General features: G+C 43.8%; 2 non-coding genes across 2 annotated transcripts; both read right to left on the reverse strand.

Annotated features, from left to right (window-relative positions):
• Nucleotides 1-1259: 1259 nt before the first annotated feature.
• On the reverse strand, nucleotides 1260-1378 carry LOC138362002 (5S ribosomal RNA). The gene has a single exon (XR_011227352.1). It is a non-coding gene; the product is annotated as a 5S ribosomal RNA (ribosomal RNA).
• A 7984-nt stretch (nucleotides 1379-9362) lies between these two features.
• LOC138362003 (5S ribosomal RNA) lies at nucleotides 9363-9481 on the reverse strand. The gene has a single exon (XR_011227353.1). It is a non-coding gene; the product is annotated as a 5S ribosomal RNA (ribosomal RNA).
• Between the last annotated feature and the right edge of the window lie 1093 nt (nucleotides 9482-10574).

Raw genomic sequence — 10574 nt, forward strand, 5'->3', positions numbered from 1 at the left:
GACAATAAGATTTGAGACAATAAGAACTTTACTTTTATAACTAAAGTTGCACAATTATACCAACTCTATGGTGGCTGGGTGGTAAGGTGTGTGGCTGGTATTTTGGAAGTCGCGAGTTCAAACGACCCAATGGGAATAATACTTTTTTTTTTTTGCCATACAATCTTCCTAATACTATTATGTAGGTTTGTGTGTGTGTTTTTTTATTCATTCTTTGGTTTTATAGATGACATACATATTGACTCCTTTTACCGGTCCTTAATTAGGCTCTGGGGAAGCAATGGTGGTGGTGGTGGTGGTGGTGCATTTAAAACTAAACCAAAAATCACCAGTTCTGGACGCGTCAAATATCATATCCGCTTAATGTGTCTACAACCTAATTACTTAAAACTACACTATTTAATTCATTCATATCATGTGCATATTGGTCATTATGCTCATACAACCGACATCAAAATTTATTTTCATTATTAGAATCATACATTTCATCAAGTAATACAGATACAAAGAGATTTTCTTTCTGAGAAGACCGTTAGTATTGGCTTGCAGGCAGGCAGGCAGGCAGGCATTTGAGGGTTATTATTTCGCCTGTTGATTGGGGGGAGGGTTGATGTGTTAGGGGGTTTTCGGTTAGATGTGGTGGTGGTGATTGGTGGTGATTGGTGGTGATTGGTGGTGATTGGTGTGGTGGTGGTGGTGGTGTGGTGGTAGTAGGTGGGAGTTGGGGGGGGGGGGGGAGGGAAGGGGAGGGGAATGATGGTCTGTGGATTCGTTCTCCGTACCCTTTACATATAAGCAAAAATATGCCTTCTTGTGGGTATAGAAACATTAACACAAATTATATCAGTAACTGATATTGTAGCCTTTTAAACAGAAAAGATTTGTACATACAAATACTTTTTAATTATCATTTATTTGTGGAAATGGCATTTACGTCATTAAATTGATACCTCAGCATCAAGCTTGTGTCCTGCAGCAGTGGTCCAGTGGTAAAGTGTATATAAGTGATGCGTATTCTTGGAGTTGCGAGTTCAAACCCGGATTAAGCTATATATATATACAACATGTTTTGTTTTGGTTGTTTGTTTTTGTATAAAGCCTCACACAATATCTATATTAAGCGAGTTTGTTTTAAACATGACATACATATTAATTCATTTTACCAGGCCTTATTCCACACAACTCCGTGAATTTCCCGTGGAGCCAGCCATTCAAACAAAAACAAACGAAACAAAACAAAACAAAACAAAAAACATTATTGCCAACAGCATTTGGTGTTCCCAGGCGGTCACCCATCCAAGTACTAACCAAACCCAACGTTGCTTAACTTCGCTGATCGGACGAGAAGCGGTGTTCTCAACGTGGTATGGCCGTTGGCATGAGACTGCCTACACATTGTGGCTAATAACCAACTCTTTTAAGTCATCGCGGCAGGATACGGACCTGCTTGTGGTGTCTTAATGGTAATTGTATCCTAACATATTTTTGTCTCCTTGGCATGGATATTTAACATCGTTTATTCAGTCTTGGGTTTATGTTCTTTCGCCATTTACAGACATTTTACATCTACCTACTTCCTCAGCCTGCCCTGCCAATTTCTAATGAATTTGTGGATTTTCTTTTGTAATACAAACATGTGTGTGCTCATCTGCTCTTCAGTTTTTATGATATTTGTCTCATCTGTCCTGCTTTATGATACTTTTACAAAGAACATGAACAAATGCTTCTATTTTAGAGAAGATATGGGATCCAGGTTTCGGAGCCGTAAAACCAACCGTCGTGATTGGTGGACGAGTTGCCAGGTTGCAGCTTCTGTACCGTGCCGGCACATAAATAGGTTCGGCTCAAGCGGCGGCAGCATCATTCCCCCGTGACTGTCTGAGCGTCTCTCATCACCTTGGTTATCTCATCATCATCATGGTAGAAGCAAAGCCTACCAAGAAGGCTGCGGCTGCTGCTGCTGTGGTGGCCACCACCAGGAAACCTCGCGTCCAGGTTGCTCACCCGAAAACTAGTCAAATGGTTCTAGCCGCGGTCGCAGCACTCAAAGACCGTAAGGGCTCGTCTCTACAAGCAATCAAGAAGTACGTTGTTGCCAACAACAAAGTCGAGGCTGCCAAGATCGCCATTTACATCCGAAGATTTCTCAAGAAAGCAGTGGCTGACGGCATTCTTGTTCAGACCAAGGGAAGTGGAGCTAGTGGATCATTCAAGCTGGCCGTAGCAGAGAAGAGGGCCGTTCTAACTCCCAAGAAAGCCACCACAACCAAGAAACCATCTACAGCAGCAAAGAAGGCCGTGGTAACTCCCAAGAAAGCCGCCACAAGCAACAAACCACCTACAGCCTTGAAAAAGAAGCAGCAGCAGCAGCAGCTTGTTGTTGGGAACAAAAAGCCCAAAATAAAGAGAGCTTCAAAATCTCCCAAACCACCCAAGGCAAAGAAAGCTGTCAAGAAAACAACAAAGGCAAAATAAACGACGACATGCAAGCAGCATGAATACACATGACAATAAACATCCAGGCCTCCCCCCTCAGTGGAGGGGCCTCATATGATTCCAAAAAGAGTTTAGTTTTGTAGACAAATAAATCATTACTTTTGGGGTAGATTTACTCTGTATATTATATATATATATATATATATATATATATATATATATATATATATATATATATATATATATATATATATATATATATTATATATACACATGGGTGAGGTGATATGGTACCAAAGTTTTGGGTAAGGTGATTGACATTTACACAAGATAAAACACGAACCAATGGGAATAAAAACATAAGAATGGAAGTAACTGCAGAAGGCCTATTGGCCCATAACACAAGCACTTCCTCTTGATGCTTCTATATTGGTTCGGAGTCTTGAAGCTATAATATATATATATATATATAATATATATATATATATATATATATATATATATATATATATATATATATATATATATATATATATATATATATATGCACACAAAACTAAATAGTCTTGTTAGACAAATTGCCCCTATTAGAGGCAAGTTGACTAACAAGCCGAATGACTGCAATTGTTTTGAATTTGAGTTAAATCTAACATAGAAATGTAATCAAACCTAACCTAACCTATGCTAACCCAAGCTAAGCTAACCTAACCTAACCTAACCTAAGCTAACCTAAGCTAAGCTAACCTAACCTAACCTAACCCAGCAATTCATGATCTTAATATAATACTGTTAATTGGATAAACCAATTTGGAAAGAAATGTTCGAAAATAACAAAATTAACTGTGCTTGTTAGGAAAATTGGGCCTTGCATACTTGTCCCAATAGTGTGGTTCTCGCTTTTAGGTACGACATAAACGTATACCTAAGTTGAGAGAGAAAAAGATTCGCACTCAAACATGCATATCGATTGCCAGTCCTGAATTCTGGGTAGATATTCGTGTCCTCCCTTTTCATTTACCATCATTTGGATACTATCAAAACAGCTCTGAGAAGGATAAAATGAATAAAACGGGTAGCTCACTCATGTAAAAAGGAAGAGTTGGGAAAGATCTCTCTCTCTCTCTCTCTCTCTCTCTCTCTCTCTCTCTCTCTCCCCCTCACCCCCCCCCCCCCCCCAATGATCCTGCTCTGCTAGTATATAACGTAACAAACCTTCCCCCCCCCCCCCCTCCCTCCCCAATCAGAGTCCCTTTAAGCATGCGAGGATAAAAAATAGATTTCATAAGACCCAATGTGCTAGCTGATATCAAAACAATTTATGTTATCGTCTATTAAGCCCTTCAGTAAAAAAAGTATAGGGACCTAATTAGGTCCCGTTTTGAGGTGGTGGTGGGTGGAATCGATGGATTAGCCAAGCTCTTATCCGCCGAATCCGTAGAGGGTACGACCCTGGCGCTTCAGAGCGTACACCACGTCCATAGCAGTGACGGTCTTCCTCTTGGCGTGTTCCGTGTAGGTTACAGCATCACGGATGACGTTCTCGAGGAACACCTTCAGGACGCCACGGGTCTCTTCGTAGATGAGACCCGAAATACGCTTCACGCCGCCACGACGAGCTAAGCGACGAATAGCGGGCTTGGTGATGCCCTGGATGTTGTCACGTAGCACCTTACGATGACGCTTGGCGCCACCCTTTCCGAGTCCCTTGCCTCCCTTGCCGCGTCCAGTCATGGTGTTGAAGTTGTGTGAATCGAATTGACGAATGCCCGCACGATTTCCCGACTATATCCCATCAAGCGGACGTACTAGTAGCATTGCAACTCCTGCCTGCCCTTACTTTACGCTTGTGGTCGAGTAGACACGGCTTTCTCACAACGCTTTCAAAACTGCAGTTGCCTACTCGTCTGTTTCACGTCCCTGTGAAATGACTTTTGCACAAATCCAAAAAATAGAGCAAAATCAGCGATAATAGTGATTGAGGTGAGCCGCCTGTTGGCTGCAGCCAGAGGAAGGAGGGGAGGGGCAACGGGGTGACGTAGGCGAGTCGAGCAGCCAATGGCGCTCGAGCAAGCGCCTCGAGACGGCGTATATAAGCAAAAATTTTTCGGCGCCGGCCATCACAAACCACAGTTGTTCACCATGGCTCGCACCAAGCAGACTGCTCGCAAGTCCACGGGAGGCAAGGCTCCTCGTAAGCAGCTGGCCACCAAGGCAGCACGCAAGTCTGCTCCTGCCACAGGGGGTGTGAAGAAGCCTCACCGTTACAGGCCCGGAACGGTCGCCCTGCGTGAGATCCGTCGTTACCAGAAGAGCACCGAGTTGCTCATCAGGAAACTTCCCTTCCAGCGTCTGGTGCGCGAGATTGCCCAGGACTTCAAGACCGATCTTCGCTTCCAGTCGTCTGCCGTCATGGCTTTACAGGAGGCATCCGAGGCTTACCTGGTCGGTCTCTTCGAGGACACTAACCTCTGTGCCATCCACGCCAAGCGTGTCACCATCATGCCAAAGGACATTCAGCTTGCTCGCCGTATCCGTGGAGAGCGTGCATAAGCTAAATCGACCACCCTAGTATACACCAAACTCGGCCCTTCTCAGGGCCAAAATATCCTTCTAAGGAGATTTCAGACATTCCTAGCATCAGTCATATGAATTAACCTTCATCTACACATATAATAAATAAATAAATAAATAAACAAATACACTAATTTAGGTGTCATACATACACGTGATATCAATAAATCAAGTCATTTGTAGTACAACCTGTTCTCTTACAAACAAAACGCCGTCGCTTTTCGCTCTTATGCACTGTCAAGGATCACCCACCCCCCCCCCCCCCCCCCCAAAATAAAAATTGTCATACTGTACTAGAAATAAAAGCAGCTTGTATAAGTGACATACTGTCCAGTCCTGTTTTATTCTGTTTTCGGTCCTCTGGCTTAATCTGTTAAGTTAGGAGATGACATTTTAAATTAACCGTTTTCTTGACATTTTCAAACCTAAGAGGGTGGCCTGCATAGTAATCCTAATGTGGAACATAACAATGAATCTCTAATCTCTAGAAAAAAAAAAAGATACCGAGTGCTTATATGTGTTGAGAGAGAGAGAGAGAGAGAGAGAGAGAGAGAGAGAGAGAGAGAGAGAGAGAGAGAGAGAGAGAGAGAGAGAGAGAGAGAGAGAGAGAGACACAGACAGACAGACAGACAGACAAGACAGAGACAGACAAGACAGAGACAGACAGACAGACAGACAGACAGAGACTGAGAGAGAGAAACACACACAGACAGTTTCATAAATATTCTCATTTTATAGCTATTTGCTTTCAGTGACAGAGGTTTTTGTTATAATAGTATTGGTGTCTAACACTCACAATCTCTTTAGAAATTAAAGTGTGGCTCCAATGGAGCCGAGTTTGTTGGTTTGAGGCCAAGCCACCACCACAGGGCAGTAAGTAAGCCGTTTACTTGGAGGAGGTGTACTTGGTGACGGCCTTAGTGCCCTCAGAGACGGCGTGCTTGGCCAGTTCTCCGGGCAACAGGAGCCTTACAGCCGTCTGGATCTCCCGACTGGTAATGGTGGAACGCTTGTTGTAGTGGGCCAGGCGAGAAGCCTCGGCGGCGATGCGCTCGAAGATGTCGTTCACGAACGAGTTCATGATCGACATGGCTTTGGAAGAGATACCAGTGTCGGGGTGGACCTGCTTCAGCACTTTGTAGATGTAGATGCTGTAGCTCTCCTTCCTCCTGCGCTTCTTTTTCTTATCGCCCTTGGCAATGGCCTTCTGGGCCTTTCCGGCCTTCTTGGCAGCCTTTCCAGATGCCTTGGGTGGCATGATGATGCTCGTGCTGGCTGGCGTTGCGATACAATAATGAACTTTTGCGCGAGGCGAGCTTTCCTTTTATATCCCGCTCGCGACTCAGCTCAGAGCGGGTCGCGTGGCGGAGCGCGCTGATTGGTCAGTGGCGGGCTCCCTTGATCCTGAGCGGGGTATATAACACGAAGCTCGATCTGCGGGGCGGCATAAAACACCACAAACCCACAACAGCAGCAGCAATGTCAGGACGCGGCAAGGGAGGCAAAGTGAAGGGCAAGTCAAAGTCTCGCTCCAGCAGGGCCGGACTTCAGTTCCCCGTGGGCAGAATTCACCGTCTGCTGCGTAAGGGCAACTACGCCGAACGCGTCGGTGCTGGCGCTCCTGTCTACCTGGCAGCCGTCATGGAATACCTCGCTGCCGAAGTTCTGGAGCTCGCCGGTAATGCCGCACGTGACAACAAGAAGACCCGTATCATCCCACGTCACTTGCAGTTGGCCATCCGCAACGACGAAGAACTCAACAAACTTCTGTCTGGCGTAACCATTGCACAGGGAGGTGTTCTTCCAAACATTCAGGCAGTTCTTTTGCCAAAGAAGACAGAGAAGAAGTAAGCACTTCTGCCACCCACCACGACAAATACCATAACCAGGCTCCATCCGGAGCCACACACACTTTAATAGAGAGATTCAAGTAGACAATCAACTTTCAAACATTAATAATAACATTTATATTGATTTCATTTGGAATGTGTACATAACAAACAAACAAAACAAAATTATAGGGGATATTCAGCATCACTTGGAATATTAACCAATCATATAAATCCAATATATATTTTATATTTTACTTTAAGCGAGGAATTCATATTATATTAATTTTTAATCATACAAATGAACAAAAGCAATTCTTCACTAGACGTAATGAATGAATAAATGATCAAGGTTTTAATGTGTTTCATGAATATATATATATATATATATATATATATATATATATATATATATATATTATATATATATATATATATATATATATATATATTATAATATATATTATAATATATTATAATACTTGTGAACCAGAATATGTTTGAGCAGCAGCGATCGTGCCTGCCATTGGCCGAAGTGCAACAATTCAAATAATTTAAAGGGCCTGCTCGGGTATATAAGAGAGGCTGGGAGACTGGGGCCGGTGGTGGGTGATGGGTGATGAGTGATGGTGTGGTGTGGTATGGTGTTGTTAAGAGTTGATTTACGGCCAGCCAGCCAGCTGCAGCCAAGGCAGGGCAGGGCAGGGCAAGGCAAGGCAAGGCAAGGCAAGGCAAGGCAAGGCAAGGCAATAACAGGACAGGACAGGCAAGGCAAGGCAAGGCAAGGCAAGGCAAGCAGGGCGGGCGGGCGGGCGGGCGGGCGGGCAGGCAGGCAGGCAGCAGCCAGCCCCAGCCAGCCAGCCAGCCAGCCAGCCCACCAGCCAGCCAGCCAGCCAGCCAGCCAGCCAGCCAGCAGCCAGCAGGCAGGCAGGCAGGCAGGCAGGCAGGCAGGCAGGCAGCAGCCAGCCAGCCAGCCAGCCAGCCAGCCAGCCAGCCAGCCAGCCAGCCACTCCCACTTTGTATTTATATGCATTCAATTTATATTCAAACATTATATATGTTAAGGGCCTAGTTTTAGTGTTTATTTTAAAAATGACAAACATCGAGTCGTTTTACCAGTCCTTTAGCGTTAACGGTGATGCATTTTAAAACTGAACAGAAATCACCTTTTCTGGATATATCAAATATCGAATCCGCTTAATGTGCCTACAATTCAATCATTCAAAAAATACATAATTTACATCATGCCTTTTCATAGAACAGACAATAAGATTTGAGACAATAAGAACTTTACTTTTATAACTAAAGTTGCACAATTATACCAACTCTATGGTGGCTGGGTGGTAAGGTGTGTGGCTGGTATTTTGGAAGTCGCGAGTTCAAACGACCCAATGGGAATAATACTTTTTTTTTTTTGCCATACAATCTTCCTAATACTATTATGTAGGTTTGTGTGTGTGTTTTTTTATTCATTCTTTGGTTTTTAGATGACATACATATTGACTCCTTTTACCGGTCCTTAATTAGGCTCTGGGAAGCAATGGTGGTGGTGGTGGTGGTGGTGCATTTAAAACTAAACCAAAAATCACCAGTTCTGGACGCGTCAAATATCATATCCGCTTAATGTGTCTACAACCTAATTACTTAAAACTACACTATTTAATTCATTCATATCATGTGCATATTGGTCATTATGCTCATACAACCGACATCAAAATTTATTTTCATTATTAGAATCATACATTTCATCAAGTAATACAGATACAAAGAGATTTTCTTTCTGAGAAGACCGTTAGTATTGGCTTGCAGGCAGGCAGGCAGGCAGGCATTTGAGGGTTATTATTTCGCCTGTTGATTGGGGGGAGGGTTGATGTGTTAGGGGGTTTTCGGTTAGATGTGGTGGTGGTGATTGGTGGTGATTGGTGGTGATTGGTGGTGATTGGTGGTGATTGGTGGTGGTGGTGGTGGTGGTAGTAGGTGGGAGTTGGGGGGGGGGGGGGGGGGGGAGGGAAGGGGAGGGGAATGATGGTCTGTGGATTCGTTCTCCGTACCCTTTACATATAAGCAAAAATATGCCTTCTTGTGGGTATAGAAACATTAACACAAATTATATCAGTAACTGATATTGTAGCCTTTTAAACAGAAAAGATTTGTACATACAAATACTTTTTAATTATCATTTATTTGTGGAAATGGCATTTACGTCATTAAATTGATACCTCAGCATCAAGCTTGTGTCCTGCAGCAGTGGTCCAGTGGTAAAGTGTATATAAGTGATGCGTATTCTTGGAGTTGCGAGTTCAAACCCGGATTAAGCTATATATATATACAACATGTTTTGTTTTGGTTGTTTGTTTTTGTATAAAGCCTCACACAATATCTATATTAAGCGAGTTTGTTTTAAACATGACATACATATTAATTCATTTTACCAGGCCTTATTCCACACAACTCCGTGAATTTCCCGTGGAGCCAGCCATTCAAACAAAAACAAACGAAACAAAACAAAACAAAAAAAAACATTATTGCCAACAGCATTTGGTGTTCCCAGGCGGTCACCCATCCAAGTACTAACCAAACCCAACGTTGCTTAACTTCGCTGATCGGACGAGAAGCGGTGTTCTCAACGTGGTATGGCCGTTGGCATGAGACTGCCTACACATTGTGGCTAATAACCAACTCTTTTAAGTCATCGCGGCAGGATACGGACCTGCTTGTGGTGTCTTAATGGTAATTGTATCCTAACATATTTTTGTCTCCTTGGCATGGATATTTAACATCGTTTATTCAGTCTTGGGTTTATGTTCTTTCGCCATTTACAGACATTTTACATCTACCTACTTCCTCAGCCTGCCCTGCCAATTTCTAATGAATTTGTGGATTTTCTTTTGTAATACAAACATGTGTGTGCTCATCTGCTCTTCAGTTTTTATGATATTTGTCTCATCTGTCCTGCTTTATGATACTTTTACAAAGAACATGAACAAATGCTTCTATTTTAGAGAAGATATGGGATCCAGGTTTCGGAGCCGTAAAACCAACCGTCGTGATTGGTGGACGAGTTGCCAGGTTGCAGCTTCTGTACCGTGCCGGCACATAAATAGGTTCGGCTCAAGCGGCGGCAGCATCATTCCCCCGTGACTGTCTGAGCGTCTCTCATCACCTTGGTTATCTCATCATCATCATGGTAGAAGCAAAGCCTACCAAGAAGGCTGCGGCTGCTGCTGCTGTGGTGGCCACCACCAGGAAACCTCGCGTCCAGGTTGCTCACCCGAAAACTAGTCAAATGGTTCTAGCCGCGGTCGCAGCACTCAAAGACCGTAAGGGCTCGTCTCTACAAGCAATCAAGAAGTACGTTGTTGCCAACAACAAAGTCGAGGCTGCCAAGATCGCCATTTACATCCGAAGATTTCTCAAGAAAGCAGTGGCTGACGGCATTCTTGTTCAGACCAAGGGAAGTGGAGCTAGTGGATCATTCAAGCTGGCCGTAGCAGAGAAGAGGGCCGTTCTAACTCCCAAGACCACCAACCAAGAAACCATCTACAGCAGCAAAGAAGGCCGTGGTAACTCCCAAGAAAGCCGCCACAAGCAACAAACCACCTACAGCCTTGAAAAAGAAGCAGCAGCAGCAGCAGCTTGTTGTTGGGAACAAAAAGCCCAAAATAAAGAGAGCTTCAAAATCTCCCAAACCACCCAAGGCAAAGAAAGCTGTCAAGAAAACAACAAAGGCAAAATAAA

This window comes from Procambarus clarkii, unplaced genomic scaffold (assembly GCF_040958095.1).
Source record: "Procambarus clarkii isolate CNS0578487 unplaced genomic scaffold, FALCON_Pclarkii_2.0 HiC_scaffold_1050, whole genome shotgun sequence".
Taxonomy (NCBI): domain Eukaryota; kingdom Metazoa; phylum Arthropoda; class Malacostraca; order Decapoda; family Cambaridae; genus Procambarus; species Procambarus clarkii.